The 26,992-nt window shown below is 37.4% G+C and overlaps 1 protein-coding gene across 3 annotated transcripts in view; it reads right to left on the minus strand.

The window, feature by feature from the left end:
- The window catches only part of bsk (mitogen-activated protein kinase dJNK), a 493,348-nt gene that overhangs the window by 165,388 nt on the left and 300,968 nt on the right, over positions 1-26,992 (minus strand). The window contains exon 1 of one of the 3 annotated variants that reach the window (XM_067108799.1): positions 19,950-20,003. The exons of the other annotated variants lie outside the window; for them this stretch is intronic. The gene's annotated coding sequence lies outside the window, so the exon portion shown is untranslated. Of the gene's footprint in view, positions 1-19,949; positions 20,004-26,992 lie in introns of those variants that run through there. 3 annotated transcript variants of the gene reach the window in all.

Genomic DNA, 26,992 nt, shown 5'->3' on the forward strand with positions numbered 1-26,992 from the left:
ACATCTCTGCATAAGTCAATCCTAATTATATAGGAATATCCATGCAGAATCTAATGGTTACTTTTATACCAGATATGTATGAATCTGGTATAGCCACAATAATTCTTAACTCTTTCATTTCTTTAAACTCCTTAGATAATACTCTTGTCCTAAAACCCCCAAGTTCCAAAAGAGTCCAGTTGTTAATGTTAACCTCATTCTGACATAACAAGTGAGCGTTCGAATCTTGGTCACATTTTTTGTATTTCTATCTTAATTCGGACCTTAATCTTTAAGAGCACAGATGAAGCGCGAAGAAATCGAGAAATGAAGAGATCACTGTGGCAATCAGAAGTACACTGGGGGAATCAGTGCAGCAGGCTTCGGCAAAACAATCGAAAGTTTAACAAATAACAATTTCAAGTTATTACGACATGAAAATGAAATACACGAAATTCTTTAAAATCGTGAAAATTTAAAATACATTAAAAAATTAATGGAATGTAAACGCCAAGACCTACGCCTGGCCGGAAACCATCCCATAAGGGCAAGGCCACCGACATGTGGTTTCGATAGTGTCTCAGGTGGGAAGTCTTCCTACACAATCCGAAGTTCCGGCTTACTGTGGGTTGAAGTCTTCGCACTAGGAGGCTGATCTGCCCATTCACACTTCAACAGAATGATGTCTTTATCATGATCTTTCCTCGCAGGTGAAGCGGCGTTAGTTGCAGCTCTAGAAATTTTTGCTTGTATGCTAAAAAAAGCTTGATTCTATCAAAATACATCACTTCTCAAAAAATAAAGCCAGATTTTCTTTGGTACATCTGTTCCTAATATTAAAAATTGCAATCTCTTTGATAGATCTGTTTTTTAAAAACTAAATTCCCCTCGACAGACCTTCTCTTAAAAATTATAGATCTGCTTTTTTTTTCAAAAAAGATAGAACTTTTCTTTAAAATTATCTTTCACACACACACGCGGGCTCTTAAAAAAAAATTATCACTAAATCCAACGATGGTAGCGAGGATAACCATCTTCCTGAAAAAAATGTAGACACACAAAAAAAGACAAGTCTACACCAAATTAAGAGTCAAATCATGAACGCCTTCATGCCAGTCTAACGCAGTATCCACGAATACATGCAGACGCTACTTGGTAAACAAGTAAGGCAATGAAACGAAAAACAAGGTTACCAGAATGCAAAATCTAATCTGCATTTAGTGAAGATGAAATCCAGACCTGGTTGGGAATGAAGGCATTACTTTCTGTGGAAAAATAAGACAGTTATGCGCAGAGAGAGAGAGAGAGAGAGAGAGAGAGAGAGAGAGAGAGAGAGAGAGAGAGAGAGAGAGAGTACAGCAGTGCAGAGGTGTTTCATCACCTTGGCTGCTCAGTGGTGCAGCAGATGTCAGTGTGGTAGGATGCTTCCGCGGTGCTGATCTACTAAGATAAAGCATTATTCCAGGATAATAAGATTAGGCCTGATGCCTCATGCTTCTCATCTTCTGCACTGGCAGAGAGGACGGGGAAATCCCTATCTACTTTTATTTTGTTTTCATCTTATATTCTCGCTCAGCAGTAACGATGAAAAATGTGTGTTTGTCGACTACAAAGTAGACAGCTTAATAAGACAATAACAAAGAATAAAAGTTAAATATACTAAAATATTAAAAAAATATTTAAACACACCGATTTCCAGACTACCTAAGAACGTCCATTTACGTCAAAATACTAAGAACGAAAAGAAAGCAGCGATAAAGCTGAAGAGAGAGAGAGAGAGAGAGAGAGAGAGAGAGAGAGAGAGAGAGAGAGAGAGAGAGAGAGAGGGGGTCAGCCTTTCGTTTCTTCACCTTGAAGGTGAACCTTTAACAAAATTGCAGAGGAAACAAACATCCGGTGGTTGTTTCCTGCTGAAGAATTGCAACAAACGAACATTAGTCACAGCAGAATTTACGTTAAAAGGAACTCGTAAGATCTGCTCATTTCTTATACCTTAATGTCTTCCCCGCAGCCATTACTCCCATGAGGAACATTTTATGTGAAATGACTCACTCAAAAATTTTGACCAGAATTTCTAAATAACTTGTGACATAAAAATCATAAAGATAAGGGACACAGTCACAAACAAACTTGGACTTATATGCAAGGACGTAAACAAATACACACACACACACACACATTCTTACCAGTTATTTGGGCATTTCTAATAGCCATAATGACCTCTTACTTCTAGACTTACGTTTTCTGGATACGCTTCACTACACGCCAAAACCTACATCCCTGTGTGACATACACGAAGCTACGTCCACCTTGTTTCGTAATGTCTGAACACACAAGGTTCCAGCGAGGACAATTACGCACTATGCTACGAAGGCAGACATTACGTGTTAATCCTTGTTCAAGTTATGAAAGTACCTATCTGTCGAATTCACACAAACACACATTACATGTGTGTGTGTGTATGTATATATATATATATATATATATATATATATATATATATATATATATATATATATATATATATATATATATATATATATATATATTAAAGAGAGAGAGAGAGAGAGAGAGAGAGAGAGAGAGAGAGAGAGAGAGGCGCAGTGTATGACAACAGATTCGACGGAATCCTGATTAGCCTTCTGCGTACGGATATGGATAGCCTACCAATAGTGGGAGGTGTCTGGAAAAATGGTTCATCCACCATTCAGCAGCTGAAGTATGAATGTGGTACTGAACATTTTCTTTTCTTCTGGAGCCACGGCTTAATGTTTGGGAAAAAAAAAAAAAAAAAAATATATATATATATATATATATATATATATATATATATATATATATATATATATGTGTGTGTGTGTGTGTGTGTGTGTATATACACATTATACACACAGAACTGCATAGTTTATTATGTTATGTATCATAGCTATCTAGACGTTTCCCCTATAACTGTGAAACCCGTCGTCCCTCAAACAAAGAAAAATATCACCGGACCGTTCACCCTTTAACTAATGATTCACAAATGAACCAAGGTGCAGATCATTTCCCCAGCATGGGATAAAACCTCAAAAGCGTCAAATCAATACCGCGAGACTCATCTTTTTCCTCCGAGAATCCTCACACTTTAATTAATTAAGTATACTTTAGTTTTACCAGACCACTGAGCTGATTAACAGCTCTCCTAGGGCTGGCCCGAAGGATTAGACTTATTTAACGTGGATAAGAACCAATTGGTTACTTAGCAACGGGACCTACAGCTTATTGTGGAATCCGAACCGCATTATAGCAAGAAATGAATTTCTATCACCAAAAATAAATTCCTCTAACTCTTCATTAGCCGGCCGGGGAGTCGAACTCGGGCCTAACGAGTGCAAGGCCACAACTCTAACGACTCTCCCAAGGGAGAGCTTCCTCACACTTTAGGGATATATAAATCTATTTATTCACATAAATATTTACACATTCACTAAAATATATTTTGATAAAGGATCATAAACACCATATTATTCTACAAGTTGCGAGAGATATCCCCCCACCCTTGCTCAAAAATTAACTCAGGTGACACTGCAAGGAGCAAGAATGACTTTGTTGTGTTTAAGTGAATAATCTGAGTGAACACACAAGATTATGCGTGCATACATAGTGCAACATTTTCATACATGAAAAAGTACTCATAACTGCAAATATAATTATTAAGGAAATGAAGACTGAAATTCATAAATAAAACGCAAGAAAAGTGCGTAATTCTGATAAAAAAGCGGGGAAGGATTAAGGATTCCAAGTTTGAATTATTAAGAAGTCAAGCCTTTTGATGAGCTCGCTTAACGAATTAATAAAGTCGCAAATCTCTCAGGACGGGCCATAAGCGGAAAAACAGGGTACGAAGAAGAGAGAGAGAGAGAGAGAGAGAGAGAGAGAGAGAGAGAGAGAGAGAGAGAGAGAGAGTTATAATTCGCATTAGGGGTCCACATTCCTTAATTCATAAATAAACGCCTCCATATGGATACAGACACATTAATTTTTGTGAAAATCCGACTAATAAATTACTTTATTTCTCAATTTTCTGCTTTAAACAACATAAAATTTCCTTGAAACGGTCCTTTCCTGAAAGATGAAATCCTGTTTTCTACGTAAGGCCACGCCGTCTTAACACGCCTAATGACATGAAAGTCACTCAAAAACTAGTTCGTGAGCATCATGACACTTATAGTATATCAATTACTTACGCACTCACAATCTTCGGCCCAAGACGGAGTAAGATAGGTAACTCACCTTATCTTATTCCGTCTTGCTTCGGTCTTCCCTACAACGCACCAAGAAATGACGGAGGCCTTCCGCATGTAAGTTCTCTGGTCATTCGCGGGTCAAGGCGTAAGGCTAGCGAATTCATCCCTGATAAAATTGTGAAAACCGGAAGGATAGCACTTTCTGGAACCATCTTCTCCATGAGGAAAAGGTGCTATATATATATATATATATATATATATATATATATATATATATATATATATATATATATATATATATATATATATATATATATATATATATATATATATATATATATATATATATATATATATATATATATATATATATATATATATATAGAGAGAGAGAGAGAGAGAGAGAGAGAGAGAGAGAGAGAGAGAGAGAGAGAGAGAGAGAGAGAGAGAGAGAGGTGTTGCGATGCAACTAAGTTCCATTCTCATAAAGGCATTTTTTATTTGGGTGAGGGCTGTCAATGAACTTTCTAGAGATGCCAAAGAAGATTCGAACCCCCAAAAAGTAAATTTCCAACACTGTCAACAGACTGCCAAACACAGTTCAACACTTAATGAGGGAAAGTTGCGCTGAATAATTCCCGCATTGATTAATGGAAACTAAAGCTGTCGTTACCTTCCGTTACTACGGTGCCGTGAAATCAGATCCATACGTTACAAGAGAGAGAGAGAGAGAGAGAGAGAGAGAGAGAGAGAGAGAGAGAGAGAGAGAGAGAATCTTATATTTTCCCCTCGTAAAAACTCACAATACTACTGACAGTACAATTAGCATAATGTTTTACTCTATTTTATAGGATAAAAAGGGTAAAATCGGCCAACTATTATTTTTCTATCTCTTTTTATCGACTTACACATCCACTCATTCATATCTCTCACTTTGTTTTACACTTCTGTTTCTACGAGGACATAACGAGTCCTGAATAGCCGTATTGAACAACACCTTTTACCACCATTAATCCCATCACATGACTGGAGAGACTTGACTACTACACTGGCTTCATATCAAACAGAAATGTACATCACATAACCTTGTTACAGCTGGTCAGCGGGTTGATAATTAGCAACAATAAAAAAACAAGTAAAAAATGCGCCGAAATTTCTTCGGCGCAATCGATTTTTCTGTACAGCGTATAATGCTGTACGAAACTTTCAGCCACGGCCCGGTGGTGGCTTTTGTTGTTGGCACGTATAGCGGTGCCAGACGCACGATCACGGATAACTTTAACCTTAAATAAAATCAAACTACCGAGGTTAGAGGGCTGCAATATAGTATGTTAGATGATTGGTGGGTGGCTAATCAACATACCAAATTGCAGCCTTCTGGCCTCAGTAGTTTTTAAGATTTGAGGGCGGACAGAAAAAGTGCGGACGGACAGACAAATAGCCACCTCAATAGTTTTCTAAAGTACCGTATCATAACTCAACTTACTTAAGAATCCTCAAGGAAAATTAGTCCCTTTTGTCGGATATTCGTTACAGTTAAAATCGACAACAAAGACTGCCCCAGTGTCAGGAAAATGCACTATGCTTCGTGAGGACGGCTACTAAAGCTACTCCGAAAATGACCTGGTGAACATGACGGCTTCATTCCATAAAACAGAACTCAGAAGTCCCATGTGGGTGACAGTGGTTAACGTCATAATGACACCAGAGAAACCAGCAGACGGAGGAAGTTCCCACACAAATGAACGAATGAACTATTTATGTTGGAGCAAATTCCAGGTACAATTATTGATATTATTTGACGTGCGGCCACCCACATGACACTGGGAAGGTATTGGGTTGTACAAACTGCACGCTCTCAGTTCCAGCGAGCACATGAATGTACACTATCACAAAAGAGAATATGCTAATAAGAAGGAAAATCGAAATCTCTCACAACAGATGAATTGAAATGAATTAATACCCAAAAGCAGTAAATATCCCAGAATATTAAAATTAATAAGAAAATACTATCCATCAACTGGTTAACAAGAGCTCTATAAATAAAAGGATCTGATAAAAATACACGGTTTTGGAGAGAGAGAGAGAGAGAGAGAGAGAGAGAGAGAGAGAGAGAGAGAGAGAGAGAGAGAGAGAAATTGGGGACGTCACCAAGAGAGAACAATTCAAGCATCATTAATCTTGTTTTTCCGTTAGCTCTTGACGTTTCCTATACATGATCACGCAACCAAATATTTCGACCAACCAAATATATAGAGGATATTCTCAGAGGGCTCAGCACACAAAACCATATAAATCTACGTACACAGTTATTCTCAAATCATAACAAATAACCATTCCAAACCTGACGATAGATTATATTTACAAATATCACCTCGTTGCAAGCACTCATCATAAAATTTCTACGTACAACTGCGTTCATGTCCACTTTAACAAGCGGCTGTAAATGACTCGACGTGGCACAATAAAATTAAACGTAAATGAACATCACAAATCGTTCTTTAACAGCATTAAACTTCGATAACCTAAAGATGCATAATATTATACTCGACCCGCCACAGAAAACAAAACATACAATAAAACAATAGAAAAAGCCCCTTGCCGCTGCAGCTCGTTCATTCTTCTGTGACTTATCAAGCTCACCTATTTAAGATCAATGTCATTTTGATTTTGTGTTTGAGAGAGAGAGAGAGAGAGAGAGAGAGAGAGAGAGAGAGAGAGAGAGAGAGAGAGAGAGAGAGAGAGAGGGTGGCAAAATAAAAACTGAGAAGGTAGTTGCAATCCTATGCTCGAGAGCAGAGCCTTCCTGTAACTCAACTATAAAGACAATATCACAGGATATCAAACATGCGTCAGAGACTGATATTAACTTCACCACCGACATCTCAGAGAAGCTAAGAAGTAATATTCTCCTCATGAATTGTCAGATCAGATTCCATTTGGGGGTTACTGAACTAAACGATAAAAATCAACGCTTACTGGCGTCTCAATTCCTTCGGTTTAAGTACAGTTTTGTTGACTAACTTCGTCATTGATTATAATTTTTAAGACAATAATATAAAAACTCCAAACACTGGCTTCTGGTTTATTATTTGAGTGGTTATATCTAAGTTTTAGTCACAGGCTTTACCCAAGCCCCTCCTCATCTTGAGATGCACAGATATTCAACGTTCTATTCTACTCAGAGGGCATCAAGGATACGTACTGCCTCCAAAAGTCTTGCTGAACTCTGTCTACTTGAACCTAACACAGAAAAGATTTCACGCACACAGATAAAGCCTCTCCGTCGTTCAATTTAACCTACCGGTATAGAAAGAAGACCACATGGACATTACAATGCGAAAACACGACAATGACAAGCAATACCTTTACTTTTACTGCTTTTATCACCAAGTCCATGATAGCTTCCTCGCTTTCATGAGGATTTGTTTGGCTGCTAGTGCGCAACTTAGCCGTTGCTGGCAGGTGCTATAAGTTGCTGAGAAGAGAAACCGCAAAAGGCTGCGACACTGAGAAATTGCCGTGGTGGAAAACAATATTAAAGATGAGTGCTTATGACAGCTACCGCCCACAACAGCTCAGTTGCTTTGTGCGTAACCACTTTACGGCAAAGTGCTAACATAAGAGGATCCGGCCTTTAATCAGCGGAGGTAATAGCAGCCAGTAAGGTATACTCGGAACTGGAGAGCGAACAGCGCCCTCAGTATCACTGCTTCTGACAACAGCAGCTTACAACCACCCCACGTATTTGCAGACATGTTGGTATTAATTTTCTCTAAATAACATCACAAGACCTTTTGGAATCTGGGAGTTATTCTGGATAATTCCTCTACATCTTTTGTAGGTGATGGTCAAAACTACAAAATGACTGATACCATCTAAATGCACTAACAAATAAGTTGTTTACAATCAACACGTTTTTGGCTTTTACAGCACAACAAATTTACTTTCGTAAATACGTAAATAACTTCTTCAACTACTGTAAGGCTCCATAAAGAGCTTCATGCTCACTCACCACCACATTTGACGTCAAATGATTTCAGGCACTGACTCAAGACTTTTGGCTGCCATGCAATACTGCCTTCAATTTTGGTTGGGGAGAAATTCTTTAGAGTGCCGTTAACGCTTCCTAGGAGCTCAGACAGCCTTCTCATCTTGCTAAACTTACTGCACTGAGCTTTTGCTGCTTTAATTGATAATCCCAGCACTCGGTAATGATACATTGATATACCAAGCTATACCCTAATTTTCCTGACAACTTTATTTTGATAATATTTCCTTGTGTGACCGCCCACATACAGCACCAGCAGTCCTGTATTCTGACCGAAGGCCTTTGCCTTTCCCCCGAAATACTGCCAACGAAACAAACCCGCTAATCATTCTTCCGCTGACACTTCGATAGACTGCTACACAAATACTAGCGTGCAGACATAACCGATGCAAAGGGTGTGTTAGTCCATATAACGCGAAATCAAAATTTCATTACAGCCAAGCAAAAATGATAATAAAAAATAACTTTACCAAGACAAAAATTATGAACTATTAACTGTATGTAGTGAACCAGAAATTATCAATGGGACTGAAGTTAAGCTATAATGAATATAAAGCACAAAATAATTTCGGATAAAATCTACTCAATAAATCTAGCCATTAAACAAAAATCGTCGTAACACAATGGATACGTACCACTACTTTTCACAATGATATGATTCAACCTTACGGTCATTTTCACCAACCACTGTTCCACTTTCATCCCAAGCCTGTGACTATGATATTCTTATTTTCAGGCTAAGATCGATAGGTAACCTAAGGCTCTGGACGAATCTAATCTGTAAAAGGGAAACTTGGGTAACTCGGATGCTTTTAGTGCAACGAAGTTCAAAGGACAAAAAAGTAAATGGGTAACCCAATGCCGTTGATAAACAAAACCTGGAGGGGTTTGGCGCAAGGGCAAAGGCCGAGGGAGTGAAAAGTTAGGGGCCCTAACTCTGATGAATAAAACAAACCCAGTTTTCAAAGTGAAGGTAGGTTGGTTTTTGGGATCAATAAGAACAATCTGGGAGAGAATTTTACCCCATGCATGTAATGGGTTAGATCGGCTTCTGAATCCGAGAATTCAAGAATTACCAGCTTTAGTAAAAAAAAAAAAAAATGCAGAGAAGTGATACATACCAATTCCAAGCCAGATGTGAAGGGATGTCTGAAAGAGGCTTCATGCCCTGGTCTGATAGAATACAGAACATTCCCCAAATCTAAAATTGGAATATTGCATAAAACAAAGAAAAGACTCTGAGGCACTACAACAGAACGCCTAACGAAAGGTCGGCATGTAATTTAATGTTCAACGTGATGATATGCAACAGAGTTCAATGTCATGAACAAATACCACAAAGAAGGAATATATAGGCAAAAATAAAAAGCAGAAACTGTCGTGGCTTCACTGAATTAATCTAAGGGTTTTCCACCACTCTTGGCCGTTCGACGCGTGCTGAAGAGCTATTAATACGCATGCGACCGAGTCCCCAGTACTCAACCGTGGATCCTCAACTGAAATGATTTTGTTTCTCGTTTCGAAATACTGAAGTTATGAGAAACTACACAACTCCAACCTTGAAAGTTTCCTTCTCTTAGAAATATAATACCAGATTTCTTTATGAAGATTATGAATACTTCTTGAGCCCAGGAATAATCATCATATCGGCAACAAGCTTCGCGGATGTATATTTTTCTTTGTCGTTCGTCACAGAATTTTACAAACCAATTACTGACCGAATTGCAATCTTCTACGTTCCAATGGTATACCAAATTTAACAAATAATACTGTCGCAAGTCACCAGTCGATCTGTCCTCTCGGCCGATGGCAAAGGCCTAACGGTCTATCGACCGCTGGGTTGCTTATCGGCCAACGTATCAACCAATGGTCGATTGCCAGGACTAATCAGTCGATCTAAGTAAACTAAATTCTTTCCCAAAATAGCTACTAACAAGGAAGCGTTTTGCTTCTACGCCAATCGTAACAGACACCAATATACTGTATATGCAGTATATAATGAGAAAATCAATAGGGACTTTTGAACCTTTGCGTGACCTCTTAACTAAGACTGACGAATACTGTGGACGGACCCAAAAACCTTGCTTGAAATAGAATAATTCCTAATCATAAGCTGTCCGCCACAGCAAAGACCTTAATCAAAAAAGCATCTGCAAAAAATACTCACCAAATCGATGACAACATTCACCTGCCACAAGGAATAAACAACAAACTTTGACAGTTCCGACATCAACGTATCGGCAATCTCAAAGCCACGACAAAGTCACAAAAAACCTCAGCCTAGACACAAAATCTCAATACTTTTCCAAGGCTCTTCTTTACCTGGGTGGTAACCAAACATTCAATCAGCCAGGCGCTTTCCTGTTGGCTGTCAATCAAAGTCGACATTAGTTCATCCTTTTCCTCTCTGGAGAGACGAGCGTTAAAGTTATATTTCCCGGAAAACGTCGCTGTCAAAGAAATTGATGGATTGCAGACGGTGTAAAAAGATTTCCAGCAGGGAAGATGATTCGAAGTAAGTTCCATCATTATAGACCTATCGCCTTCCTACATGAAGTCCCAGAAAACACTCTCTCTCTCTCTCTCTCTCTCTCTCTCTCTCTCTCTAAAAGTATTAACGAATTTTTACAAAACTTTGCACACGGACAAAGACATTCGTATATAATTGGGAACTTGCGCAAGCACAGCATTTCTATTCCTGCACAAGCAAAACTTGCCGACGAACAATACCCGCAAAAAATCCCATGAAGGCATACGCATTCATATAACAATATTATAAACCAATTAACATCTAAAAACGTAATAAGACAATATAACAAGAAATAAACAATACCGATAATGGCAGGTCTAATTAGTCCTAGAGTCGTTCTCCGTATAAAAAAAGCCTTCCATACAACGTTAATAAACGTTCCGTTCCATAACCGTGTTCAGTATAACACTTTAGTTTATACCAAAGTGAAATTCACTCGAACAGAACAAATCTTTTACATTTTCAGCAAGAGAATTCTGTATTATATGGGCCTGTATACAATGTACAAGAAAAAGTAAGTTTATCGGCATACACTACACAATCACCTCTTAGATTATATATATATATATATATATATATATATATATATATATATATATATATATATATATATATATATATATATATATATATATATATATATATATATATATACATACCCACGTCTTTTCATTCCTCCCTATTAGCCAGCCATATAATATATAGATTTTTTAAATAAAAGAGCTTCTCAGTTAACTGGTAGGCTAGGATTTACTGGCGGGAAAGAAGGGCAGCGTCCTATTTCGAATTCAGGTAGGACAATGACACACCTGAGCTTTCTCCCCCCTCACCCCCTCAATCACGTGATCAGTCGATGCATTTCCTTCGTTAGGGTAGGAGAGAGACTAGGAAGTCCGTTAAGCCTAAAAGGCGAACGCCTTTCCGAGCGGGGGGCTACTACTTTGAGCCTTAGAGACTTAGTTATAAGGTCCCTTTCCCTGTGACCCTTTTACTGGCTTAAGACTTGCTTTCAGATGTTCCCTGCTTGCGCACGAACGAACGCACTCGGAGATGTTTTTCGAACCAAGAGTCCAAGAGGCGAGGTGAGAAACAGCAGAGAAGCGCTCAAAACCCCAGCGCGAGAGGACGTACAAAACCTTCTCCTGTCTTTCCTTTGTGTGGTGGTAGACAAAGCTTCAGCGACCCAGTTTGTCTTGCAAAGAGCTCATGCAACATCATACGGTATGTCTGAGTAGCGGTCTACTGCTAGTACAATTCTTTCTCTCATCGTAAATTTCCCCCCAATTCCTAATTTTCAACTTTTCCATTCTCTTTCAAGCTCCCCCTTGTTTTGAGTTTGACGACACAGCCCATGCTCTCTCTCCCCAGTGCCAATAAAAGTTTCAGTGACCAGAAGTAGACTAATTCCTCCATAGTGCTAAATAAGGGCTACTTAAACTAAGCACTCAAGTGATTAAATTCTCCCTAGTGCATAGGTTTCATGTGATAACTTTCCAGTGCATGCGATTACTAAGCCTGGCTCTTTATTCCAGGAATCCTGCTTCGCGCCTCAGTCAACCAAGCCTTGTAAATTAAGTCCCCTGGAACACTGCCGTACAGAAAATCCAAGAAAGTCTAGTTAGCGGCCCGTTGCAAGAAAGCCCCCTCAGCTGGTTAATTTATGCCTTATTACGATGTTCAGTTAACGACGTGCTATTGACGTCCTTGTGAATTTGATTCTTGCATCATTCTTACTTTTGTTGTTTGCTGGCTCTTCAATTCCCAGCGTCATTTCATTGCTTCATGTGTAAATAAATTCATGGTAACGTAAATTACTCCCTCATTTCCCATGGCGACCTTACAATATTTGATCTAATTGGGTAAAATAAGGTAAGTGAAAAAACCTCCCCCCTGCATTTTGTTTACAGACTGGTGTTCTCCCTTGGCCCAACTGGCAGTAACGAAATTAAAGTAACCCCTTCCTTCCTCCAAGGACCCCCGGTTTGTAAGAATATATATATATATTAGATGACCGACCCGGCACTACCCAGAAAACCTGTGAATAACAGCCCACGGGTAGGCCCGTTAAAACTCTGAATAACAACAGGTAGTCGGAGGGAAGAGGGTAAGGGGGAGGGGGAGGGAAGTGAAAGATAGAAGAGGGGGAATGGGGAGGGGAGGGGAGGGGAAATGGAAGGGGAAGGTGGAGGGGGGAGGAGGATGGAAGGGTGAATGGGAGGGGGAGAGGGAAGGGAGGATGAAGGGATAAGGGGAAGGAGGGGATGGGAGGGTGGGAGGTAAGGGAGGAGGAAGGGATAGGAGTAGGGGGAGGGAGGGAAAAGAAAGGAAGAGGAAGGGGGAGGAGGAGCCGGATGGGTGAGGGGAAGATAAAGGGGGAGAGGAAGTTACGTTCCCATATTAGAAAAGAATGAAATGCATCACTGAACAGTGACATTACATAAAAATCTTATACTTCTAGATACATGCTCAGGTGTGTCTGTTTATTTGTGTGTGTGGGCGGGGGGGGGGGGGAATAGAAGGTCTGTCTCCCTTTCAACAGTAGACAGACCCTTTATCTATTACGTGAAATTCACTGCACAACAAACCGAAGGAGATTCATTCTAGATATGATGATGGTAATACCTCAAGGTACTAAAGAATTTGTATCTTATTGGCAATGTATATGTCAAATGGGGGTGCGGAGGTATTTGCGACATACAAACTCTTGCAATATTCAACGGTTTCGCAGGTGGAAGAACTTGGGTGTTTGATAAGATGGCACCTGTCGCAGCAGCTAAAAAGAATTCTATGCGATTCAGCACTGACTACCTGTTTGGAGAGTGCCCAGATACTATACAAGTGCCCGAACGGAGTTTTCCATCCCTGTTCTAAACAGAACTTTCTAGAAGCCTGAGGTCTGGTTCTAGTCGGATTTCTGGGTGTGTTGAATAGAAATGTGAATCAGTTTGTGTTTTACGAAACCACTAAGTGAGGAGGGATCTTGTGAAAGATCATCCACTCCTTTGTGAAAGACCAGACTGGAAGGACATGTTGACTGCCTGGGAAGTGGGATTCCTGGTGGCTGAAAGAGTGAGTAGAAATTTAGAAAACTACTAACCTTTATAAGTATTTCATTATAGACCTGATTATGTTGCAGTCACTATTCCTTTACAATGTATTTCTGTGTGTTATGAAATGGGTGAACTCTGATTTCTAATGGTGATGGCCCTATTCCTTGCAGATGTTTCGAGCAAGGCAGAAACCATAAACAGTCACGGCATATAGCCCCTTGCGGAAATGGAACTGTGGACCGTAGTGACACTGAAAGTTATTAATAACAGACTCATAGATAATGGGGTAAGACTTGGTGACTTCCTGGGAGGTGGGAGTGAACTCCCACACATTATGTTTTCCTTGTAATGGTTTAGTTTGTTCTTTGGAATATAGCTTAATGGGATTAATTATCTATCATGTATAATTTCATTTACTTGTCTTGTTGTTACACTTGCATAATAAGCTCTATTTTTGTAAGATGGGTTTCTTTTGTTTCACATTCATATTTTAGTAGTTAGGTACATGGGGCTCAGAGAGAGAGAGAGAGAGAGAGAGAGAGAGAGAGAGAGAGAGAGAGAGAGAGAGAGAGAGAGAATGTTCTATCGAAGGTCGTCGCTGCCAGGTTGACCAACGCCTGCAACTTTGGCAAGTAAGTGCAAACCAAAATCGTATGGATTAACCATACAACATATAATTAAGATGTTTGGCTTAAGATGGACACTGGAAACAAAATGTGGTTTCATCGCTAGTAATTTTCTAATGAGGGGGTAGATCTGTCACAGAAGCATTTGGTTTACTATTATGCATGCGATGATGGCGATGAATTAGTTCTTGATCTCCAAAGTTGTGCCCATAACTACGAATTTCTTTTCGTGGAGTAAGTACTTAGTTATGATGATGGTAACACCACAACGTACTTAAGAATTTGTATTTTATTGGCAGGGTATGATTAAGATACGTTTGGCTTAAAATGAACACCGAAAAAATTTGGTACTTTCGACGAGTTTTTTTTTTTAATGAGTTAAGCCTGTCACAGAAACATATGGTCTATTACTACTTTTTTCGTGGCAACAATTGTTAGGGCTGACTGATGTGGTGGTAGAAGTCATATTTTGAATTACATTGCTTTATGACTGAATGAAAGTAATTCTAATACAATCAAACAGACCTGTTTAATTTTTTGGATGTACTAAACTGATTATATGGTCTGCAGTTGGAGGGGTTTAATGAGTGATGTATGACAACGATTCCTTTCACATAGCAATGGAAGGGAGGCTGGAACTTTGTCGGGTTCCTGTAGTTTTATGCCCTGTAGGTTTTCAATGTTGATTTTATCGAGGCAATAAACAATTATTAATAATTCTTATAAATGGATAAAAAAAAATTCACGCAAATTCTGATCGAAAACTGATGTTATAGGGGATCTGGGTTTATTGTTGTAGGTTAGTCATACGTCTGACAGCACCTTGGAAAAAAGGTGAAGCGTCAGGTGAAAAATGAGAATTAACCAAGCACTAAAGGAAAAGGTGATGTAAAAACGAAAATTTTCATTTTGTTTTATCTGTGATTGTATGTCTGTCATGGGGTAGGGGTTTTTAATTTTGAGTTATAAACCTTTCCGGGGTGAAACAGAGGCGGCGTGCAAAATTTTGCCCGGGTCTGTCGAGCGGTTCGGATTTCTAAAGCATCCAAACAAATAAACATTCACTTTTATACAAATTACAGGAAATATAGAACTCGGACTTTTCACTGGCATTACGTAATGGAAAGTGACAGACGCCGAAAGGTGCGTCTGACGTAGCTCAAGGGCTGCTGGCAATCTGCCATCGCATTTTTTCTTGTTTTCTACCACTATCCAGATTTACAGCCTTCCATTGCACTTTCGTCCAAGCACCCAGACAAAAAAAAAGCTCAAACCACGACATCTTTTGAAACAAGAAATTGGATACAATATTCAGGACCATGAGAGACATGTTCCATTTCCTTTTTCAAACGCCGAGGTAGAAGCCCTCTACGCTGTTGTTCTAGTACAACTTGAGTTTTACGATTTACGCATTTTAGAAAGATCCGTTGGCCGAGAAAAGAATTTAAATATTTCTAAATTCAGTGGCAACCAATTATGACTGCCCGCTGATTGGAACTTTCACGCTAAAAGTATATCCAGGATACACTATCAAGATATAAAATTCACAGCATACTACAATGTACACCAAAGTAACAAAGAATACATAAAGTAACAAAGAATACATAAAGAGAGAAAACTAGTCAAAGTACAACAGTATTTGAAACCTTGTATTAAATATCTTGCTTACGTAGTCAACTGAAAGCTACCCACGCTGCTGATGGTAAATGAAGAAAAAAAAGTCAATACGGATTACAAGCAATGAAAAAAGGCCAGTCCTTTGATTCACTAGCAATATCATTACCTTATTAACCATCTCCGAGAATGTTTTCTGATCCTCACGGAACATATTCGTTCATCATGCAGCACTTGCCCGACGCCTTATAACTAACTATACCTCGTAGAAATTTAAAATGCCTAAAACACAAATGAAAGACAATACCCATCAATGCTAAAACTAGCATACAAATTAATCATGCAAATGAGTAAAACCAATACAATAATTACACATAATTATTGTATGCACATGAAGAAATAATAATAATAATAATAATATATAATAATAATAATAATCAAATGTCATCTTCGCCCTAAAAATTCCTCGTGAGGAGTGTACCCAGCACTTTGTCCCCTTCCCTTCCCTCCCCTCCCCTTCCCTTCCCATTCCCCTCACCGCAGCCCAATCCACCTCCTACAACCTAATCGGCACACGTGTGCCTAATGACATTTCGGAAATAAAGATATGAAATTTCTTTTCCTCGGAGGGCGGGGTGGGGGCTAGGTAGGTGGAGGGGACGGAAGGAAAGCCATAATGGGAATCAGAAAATCATTTAGAAGGCAGCCTGCTCCCGCTCGCTAGTGCTAGAGCAAGAATCAACAGCTAAAATTGCAAGTGGAAAATGAGTGGTAAAGGCGGCCGTGTTACAAACTACGGCAGAATATTTAAAACCATCAAAAGGACGGCCAAGAACAACGGTTTGGGAACAGGGACAGCTCGCGAGTAAATTCGGTTAATAAATCTTTAGTAGTTGCCACGACGCAAGAACCCCGATAACTGCCATTATGGATCTGCGTAAGACTTCTGTTTTCTGTTAACGTGGCCTTCCTATCAAGAAAAAGTTGAATTAAGTTTAAAATTTGGCAATAAAAACAACCAATGACAACATATAGAAACCATCAAGTTCTGAGATGGCCTATTGCTCTTAATCATTCAAGTACATAATGTAATGAAAACAAAGCTCTCTCTCTCTCTCTCTCTCTCTCTCTCTCTCTCTCTCTCTCTCTCTCTCTCTCTCTCTCTCTCGCTTCTCTCTCTCTCTCTCTCGGTCTGCATGACACACACACACACAAATCCTTCGTCTTCCGTATCAAAAAACATATTTCTGGAGTTACTGCTTGGGCTAAAATTTTTTATGATGTCATTCTGATATTTACCGGATATTAGAAAACTGCCAACTGCAACGCAAGCTGAAAAATGGAAAATGTACAAGAGAGAGAGAGAGAGAGAGAGAGAGAGAGAGAGAGAGGCTAAAAATTATTTATTCATAAACAGGTTACTCGTAGGTCACGTTACGAAGTTTTGGGATATCTAATTTTTCCCTATGAAATTGTGCAATAAGAGGCATGTGGTAAGCCTGTTGATAGCGTTACTTAAAAATATTAGAAAAAGGAGTTGTCACCGAGAACATCAGAAAGCATGTTCGTGCGTTTGACCAGTAATCTCTCTCAATACATACATTACCATCATCTTTACATAATACAAACATTTTATTAAACAGATTATAATATATATATATATATATATATATATATATATATATATATATATATATATATATATATATATATATATATATATATATATGATTATCATCACTTTTGTAGAATCTGCTGATCACTTTTTACCAGATACATATGTAATTGCAATAGCCACAATGCCCTCTTAACTTCTCGAATTCTTCGCGCTTTTTTGTATACTCTTGTCACTACAAAGCCTTACGACCCAAGTGCAAGAAATATGAAGAAATTATGATGCCCGGTAGCGTTACCATAATCGCGACGAGGTCACGTTGCCGACCAACGTGACCTCGTCGTGATTATGGTGACGCGGGTTCGTTTCTCACTAATGGTCATCATAATTTCTTCATATTTCTTGAATTCGGATCTTAAGGCTTTGTAGTGACAAGGTTATCCAAACAAATGCGCGAAGAATTCGAGAAGTTAAAAGGGCATTGTGGCTATTACAATTACATAACTATATATACTCGTATATGTGTGTGTGTGTGTGTGTAAGTATAAAAACTTCCAGGAGCCACAAAACCTGATAAATTGGTCAAGCCATTTGCGCCAACATGATGTATGTGCAACGAGCTGCTTTCACTCATTCTTCATTAAAATTGTTCCACTTTCCTGTTTTGCTCATGTAACAGCCTTATTCAACTTATCATATGTTTTCAAAGGAATAATATATCAACTAAATATTGAGGAAAATACTACACAGAGCTTTCAGTTCTTAATACACCTAAAAATTTCGACTTTTATTACAAACCGCAGAGCAGATACGACTTTCATATATTTTCTAAATATCAAAACTGGAAAATACAAATGTACATTTTCTAAGCCTAAAAACATTTTTCGAGGAAAATCCATTAGAAAATAACCGCCTCTCAACGTTACTGAAAGAGCTGTAGAAGTTGACAAACACAAATGGAATATTTGCCCTGACATTTTCCGGATAAAAACGTAAGTATTTGATGGAGATTATTATATAATGCACACTAAATAAAAAAAAATCACTTGCTTAAACATTTGTCAGGATAGAAATTTCCATAAGGAAAATCAACTTAATGTTTAAAACAGATATTTTAAGAGAAAAACGAGCAAAATGATGCCTTAAAATTTCTTACCTCCAAGGACCTCGGAAAATACACAGAAGCCATTGTTATGAAATGGTTGTATTAACAAAAGAAAAAAAATTATAAACTATCTACCTATTTGTGGACATATACACAGGCCTACATACATACATATATGTATATATACAGTATGTATATCTAATTTATATATATATATATATATATGAAATTTTTTTTATCACACCGTGATTTATATACAATCATGAAGCTACAAATGTCGTTTAATATCAAATTCACGCTACCTCGAGAGTATCTCCGATGGAGAATTATCACCGAAGGGGAATTTATATAAGTGATAAATGAACAGGTACCACTGGGACGCGAACCCTTGACATGGACCCATTCAACGACTCCAGTGGACGTTACCACCGCGCCATCTTGATGGCGCGGTGGTAACGTCCACTGGAGTCGTTGAATGGGTCCATGTCAAGGGTTCGCGTCCCAGTGGTACCTGTTCATTTATCACTTATATAAATTTCCTTCGGTGATAATTCTTCATCGGGAGATACTCGAGATAGCGTGAATTTGATATTAAACGACATTTGTAGCTTCATGATTGTATATATATATATATATATATATATATATATATATATATATATATATATATATATATATATATATATATATATATATATATATAATATATATACAGTATATATATATATATTATATATTTACAATATATATATATATATATATATATATATATATATATATATATATATATATATATATATATATATATATATATATATATATATACATGAAACCTCTAGTAGACGCAAACATTTAGTTAATTTGAATTAGTGGCAAAAAAAGGTCGATATACACAAGTTCGGGAGGGAATCTGACAAGATATAATAGATACTAAGATACTAAGACATTGATATTCAAAGTTATCGAGAGAGAGAGAGAGAGAGAGAGAGAGAGAGAGAGAGAGAGAGAGAGAGAGAGAGAGAGAGAGAAGCATACAACTGAGCAGTGCGACTACTTCTAACATTACAATAATAATAATAATAATAATAATAATAATAATAATAATAATAATAATAATTGAAACTAGTGCCTAAGACCACAAAAATGAAAATACCTTTATCCTGGAACTTGTTCCTAAAGATATGCCTCTACACGAATCATACAAACCTAAAAAGAAAAAATAATAGCATTTTAATTCAACGAACATACACTTGCTAAAACCTACGTTTAAAATATTTATATGCCTCGTATTTACAGAAAGGAAGCATAATCCTAAGGGAGTGATCAGTTCCTGACAAAAATTCCCATCTCGCAAACTGAGCCATCAATTCAAAGATAGAAATCTTTTCCTGTTTTCAAATCACTTTCTCTCCTCAGGGACTAACAGTATTTTTTTCCTGTTTCTTGCCTGCTCAGAAGCATCGATGACCACAGCAGCTGTGACGCCATATTACATAAGACAAATTATTTTTTATTTCTTTTGAAATATAAAGAATAGTTATACAAATAATGAACAACACGACTGATGAGGTTTTGTGTAGGTTTCAAAACAAGTGGACTATTATGAAGCATTATATATGAATCCAAAGGCTTTAATCCTTACTTTAAGCATGGACTTATATTTAATTCATTTAACTGGAAGGTTAAATTCATTGAACTCACTCGGAGAGTGAGTGCGTGCTGGGTAATGCTGAGTGGAGTATAATCTGGTCTCTTCATCTTTAAAGTCAACAAACAAGGCAAAGAATCTCCCCGGGATCAGTTTCCAGCACAAACAATGAAGACTACCGAACTAGCTGCCTTGTTAGAAAGCTGAACAAATCACAGTAACAGTTTTTATTTTTTCATTCTTTAATTATATATTTTTTCCTTTTAATACAACACATAAACCTTCAAACACCTAAACCATAAATGGAAACAATACAATATATATATATATATATATATATATATATATATATATATATATATATATATATATATATATATATATATATATATATATATATATATATATATATATATATAAAAGACCACCCGTCTCCTCTTCTGAGAGGGATGGCTCTGCTGGTGTCAACCATAAGGATATGAGCAACTGTTCTAACATAAGGTTGCATGCCCCATACCAATCTCTACCCTGGCAATGAGCCTACACAGCCGACTATCTACCTGGTACACAATTCTCTGCTTAGGGCCTAAAAGAGTAGTCTAAAATCTCATCTTTATATATTCTTAATAACTTACAAGATGCAAGAACATGTCACGGGCAGTCATTTATGAAGACAAAATATATGTAATACATACAGTGTATATATATATATATATATATATATATATATATATATATATATATATATATATATATATATATATATATATATATATATATATATATATATATATAAGGTGTTATAATATATAAAACCATTCTACAAATATAATATGTATCTCTGTGAAAATTTTTATGTTTTGTTTGCAGATTCGTCGTTTGTTGTGAGATATGATTTTAAAATGTCTTTTCTTACAGATAAATTGTGTATCATGTGATCTTAAAATGTCTTGATATTTTTTTCCATTTGTTTAATATATTGTGCGCTATATTAAAACGAGTACTGAGTGTTAATGCTGTAGAGACAGAGAGGGCCTCTTTGGTTATCGTTGACAAGTTGACAGCTATCGGCAAGTTGCTTGTTACATGTTTATCATGTGTGCCTATCCTGTGGTTATTATCTGTGTCTATGCTTATTATTTTCCATGATCCTGAGTAGAAAGAATGAGAAACAGAGGTAGATGAAATTTACATGCTGACAGCGAGCCAGTTTTGGACACAAATCGCTTCTTTCTATTTGCTCAGGTGGTTTGAGTGAGCGGATGGTGTCAATCACTGATAAGTGCTCTGGCATATTTCCTTCTGAGCCTTAGAATTCCCTGTATGTATACCATACATGTATACCTGTGTGTATAATGTATGTACACTTTATGTATCATGTATTCTGGGAGGGCTTAAAGATAAAAGTGCAGTACTGAACCAGAAACAGTCAGTCAGGAAAAGAGGTTCCTGGGATAAGCTTCTCTCACTCTCTCTCTCTCTCAATTACTGTTATACTGGTTGCTCTCCTGTTTGTAAAAGTTTCGTTAAATTCACCCACGAAGTGTATACATTTTGTAAGATTGATCTAAGGTATCTATATTGTGCAAGCAATGTGGAAAGTGTATAATGGTGGAGCACTTGTAAAAGGTAATGTGATGTTTACTGGTTTTATATTGTTGGGAGTTAAAGTGATGTTCTAGATAAAAGATTATTATTATTTTGATAAGAGGTGGATAATGTCTCTTATAGTGAGTTCTAATGTGTCTTGCTGCTAATTATATTATATATCATTGTGTATATCATTGTGACTTAGCAGTGCTGTCTCTGAAACATATTTTTGTCTTAATGAAATTGCTGCTGTATATTTCCATTTTTGCATATTTCATTTTTATATGTTTGTGTTATCATATTACTCTAGTTTTATAATTAGTGTTTTCCAAAGTTTTGTGCTGGTGATTACTTAGCATTTTGCTAGTGTATACTTATCATTGAGATTTCAGAGAATACTTATATGGATTTCAGTCAGCAATATTTTGGTGAACACTTGTGTTGAGTTTAGTTAATCAGGTATATGTTTAAAACTTGAGTGAGAGTTAATGGTTTGAAACTTACTTAACCAAATTGCTTTCTTAATAAATTAAAGTTTTGTGAATTAAACTTGATTAAGAAATACTTAAATCTTACACTGTTGTCAGATAACAGTAAATCTTTTTGAGATTGTGAACTCTGCATGTGACTTTTGAACTTAGAAAGAAATTTGTCTGTTAAAGTTTTAAAAGCACAACGTTTCATTTTGACCACTAGTAATTAGAGAAATTAATGAATGTGTACAAGGTAAGTGATACCTCTGTTTGTTCACCTGAGACTTATCTAGGTGAAATAGAACCAGGGAAAGCGTTATAGTGTTTGTTGAAGTGATGCCCATTTTCCACTAGTCTGTTTATAGCTTGTTAGTTGTTACCTCACCGATAATTTGATCAAGTTAGATTGATTTTCTCAAGTGATAAGTAAGTTTAGGGATCACTGTACCTTTAGAGTATTCAGTCTTAATATTTTTGTTATGAGGTTTCAAGTATCTGGTCGAAGTGAGGTAACTTTTTGGTCTTATTATTTGTGCAATAACCAGGTGTTTGATCACTTCGTGACAATATATATATATATATATATATATATATATATATATATATATATATATATATATATATATATATATATATATATAGGCAAGTGATGACCCACATGAAATAAATTCCCAAAATCAATATTCAGAGGGGACCACGATTTCTACTTCCACTGACTTACGATTTTCACTCAAGAATAAATCACACCAGTGTATATATCCTCTGGTGTTGTAACGCCAGTTAAACAGACTATCAATCAATCGTGAATAAATCATACAAGAATGAGCCTGAAACAATAGGGCACGAAAGATTTTATCTTTCTACTGTTAGTGTATAAACCTCAGATTTCCTATCGTTATGATAAGCCATATGTGTTAAAGCACAGCAGAGAGAGAGAGAGAGAGAGAGAGAGAGAGAGAGAGAGAGAGAGAGAGAGAGAGAGAGAGAGAGAGAGAGAGGGGGGCCGAGTATACTGCACTCACAACATAGTTACGAATGTCTATACTGGGAATCGTTACGGATGACATACGGTGACAATGCGCATAGCCAAAAACGATAAAAGTTAAAATACAACTTACCCTTCATAAACATCTACACCATCGTCACGATCAACCTCATTACCACGTAAGAACAATCAAAGCAACTATGACATCTAAGGAATCCCAACAAAACTTCGCAAAAATTACATTCTGAGAAGTATTTTTATTAAGGCTTATTTACGTAAATCTTATTAACATACAAAACATGACAAAGGAAATTCCAAACACCGGCTGAAAAGCAGAAGAGATTGATCGACTGATATGTAAGGACGTACTAAATCGTAACTCAAAATAAAGAAAAAACAAATTAATGACACTAAATATCTGCTTCTGATGTAAATTCATTCGTGAAAAGATGGATGTGTCCACAGGTCTACATCAGTCATTCTATTTCCTTTGACAATGTACCACACTTATGGAACGCTTTTTGGCGTAAGGCCGTTCAATTCAGACGGTAGACCTCCCATCTGAGAGAGAGAGAGAGAGAGAGAGAGAGAGAGAGAGAGAGAGAGAGAGAGAGAGAGAGAGAGAATGGTTGGTTTACATAAAGTTTAACCTATGCCAGCGTGGTCCTTTTCCAGTAAATGAGGCAAGGTGTTAAAGAGTATATGAGGACTAATGTAGACCTTTAGATTTAGCATAACAACTGAGACGAACAGAGACAGTATAAGGTAGTTCACGTATTCCTGCTACATGAAGCGAATAATTAATTCGCTAATATGTATATAATGTTAATTAATAATCGCATTCTTAGAGAAACTTACAGACGTACACACCTACACACAGAACCATGAATGATGACTGCCTAAAAATGAGCTTAAGCCATCTCATAGAATCATCCAGCTCCAGCGAAGAGAAATAAGGCAAGATGCCTTCAACGAGGAAATAAAATTCCAGGCGAAACAAAAGCCGAAATCCCTCTAATGAGAGGATAATACAGCGATTCGTGGATTCACGAGGGAAAAGTGGAAAAAATGTAAAAACTAAAATACCGAGGAGAAAAAGACGAACTGGATTTACCCTTTACTAAGGTGCCATTCACAGGATATCTTTGGTGCAGTTTTATCACGTTAACGCATACATTTCAGGATGGTGATGACTAAAGAAAGAGCATTTTCCACACCAAAAAGGAAAAGGCCTAACTTGAGAGGCATTGAACAAGACCTGAGAGACATCAAGAGAGGATGGAAACCTGTCGACCAAAGGCAACGGCATCAAAGTGACTATAACACGATTTCACGAATAAGGAGGCTTTTAGATACAACTGATGTGATGTCATTGGGTTAACCAGCTTTTGAAAATGCAGTATAAAGGCCAACCATGGCGATACTGAAAGTAAGGTACCGACAACTGGGATAAATAATTCCATTAAGGGTAACTTTCTTGAGGTTGAGTCCGTGACTGGATCCGTTATCGAGCAGGTCTGAGGCAAGAGTGCATCGTCACAACTGGATGCTCAGAAGCTGCTTGACTGTGTGATTCAGCCTCTTCCTCGGCAATGTGACACTCCAAAGCTCCTCAAAGAAACTGTGGAAATTAAGTGAATATTTAATCGTTTTTAGTATATCGTTACATTCTTGAGACGACCTCTTTCTGTCTAAGGTCCTGAGTTGGTGTCACCATAGAGTAAATCGAAAAAGCTTTAAATATATATATATATATATATAAAAAGCTTTAAATATATTTTTTCTGGAGGGGGGGTCGTCTACTCCCGTTTTTCTGAAATGTAAACCACACATTTGGACTGCAATGTAAAAAGAGGTTCTATATTCATATATACTATTAACGCATAAACATTTTATGTATATGATGCACTAACGGCAGATGCAAAAGTCACTCAATACAAATAAAATATTAAATTTATGTAATCTTCGCAAAACTAACAAATCCGAATAGAAAACATTAAATACGATCTTTGTCGAAATCCGCAAGTCTATTACCTACTCTCCCAAATTCTACGGGTAACAAAAATTACAGTTACTCATACGTTAAATAAGAGAACCTAGTGAGTTGACGATGTTATCATATAAGGTATCCTTACAGGTTAAAAATGCTTATCAAAGTAGACAACCTTACGAGCGTTCGAGGTTCGTCACTTGAGAACTACCTTCCGAGATAACGATACTCATTCTAAGAGCAGCTTACGAGTTGGTGATAATCGTCACACACGAAAACCCTATACATTAATGACATTTGTCATACAACACACCCTCAGGAGTCAATGATATTCATCGTATGCGTGGTCAAGCGGTTAACGTTCCCCCACCTGGTGTGACTTGAGTCCTGCCAAGGTCGTCGGAATTTCTTTACCTGGTTCCTCATTTGATTCTTAGGCTCTGTAGTGACAAGTGTATTAAGAAATTAAGAAGAAATCGAGAAGAGAAGAGGCCACTGTGGTTATTATAAATACATATATATCTGGTAAAAAAGTAACCAGTAGATTCTGTTTAAGACAAGTTTAAATCAATTATATGCTTCATAATTATAAGAGAACCGTACGAGTTAATGATACCTGTTATTTCAAACTACTTTAGCGGAATGTATTCGTCATCTAAGACAATCTCCCGATTTGATTCTTTTTACTGTATTACAGAATTTGATGAAATAATAGTATTTGCTATAACAGAGAGAATTACGATGGAATATCATTCGCCATCCAGGAAAAAATTTAACGATAATGATAATTTAAGTAACAAAGTAAAGCTATTCACCGTCATTCATAACAGAAAACATCGAAAAGCCTGTTTACTGAGAATTCTTAAAAAACCCAGAGCGCACAGCCTTGCATCATTCGGAACAAAAATAAAAAATAGAAAAAACCCTTGAATCATAAAGCCAGCCAATGCAGGAAGGAAGAAGCCTCGAGCATTTTCTTGGCTCCTCTTCCCCCCCGGCCCCTCCCTTTCCTTAGGGAATGGGGAGAGGGAGGGCGAGGGAAAAGGGGGGGGGGTTGCAGCGTTGCTTCAAACAACATGACAGGATGCACTTTACCAGTGCATTTGCTGCAGTCAATTCCCCCAGCCTTGGGAAAAGAAATATATCACGGAGAGAGAGAGAGAGAGAGAGAGAGAGAGAGAGAGAGAGAGAGAGAGAGAGAGACGAACGAACCCTTAAAACTACGAAAAAATAACAAAGGACTAAAACCGCTGTTACCAGGAAACAATAAACAACTTGTATAAGAACAGAAAGAAAAAGCAGGCGCAGATGTAAACAATGGAAACGGAAATGGGTGTTTTCATTCAAAAGCTTATTGTGATCTACCGTCTACAAGTGCATTAACTGTAGTCTCAATTTTAATCAGTCCAGAAGCAACAGTTGAAGTTCTTGTGTAGGTCAGTACTCAATCTATTAGGCCGAGACAATGGTCGGCAAAAGCCAACTTACCAATGCGGTGGTTCGATACGGA

The sequence above is a fragment of the Macrobrachium rosenbergii genome, chromosome 9, assembly GCF_040412425.1.
Source record: "Macrobrachium rosenbergii isolate ZJJX-2024 chromosome 9, ASM4041242v1, whole genome shotgun sequence".
Classification (NCBI taxonomy): domain Eukaryota; kingdom Metazoa; phylum Arthropoda; class Malacostraca; order Decapoda; family Palaemonidae; genus Macrobrachium; species Macrobrachium rosenbergii.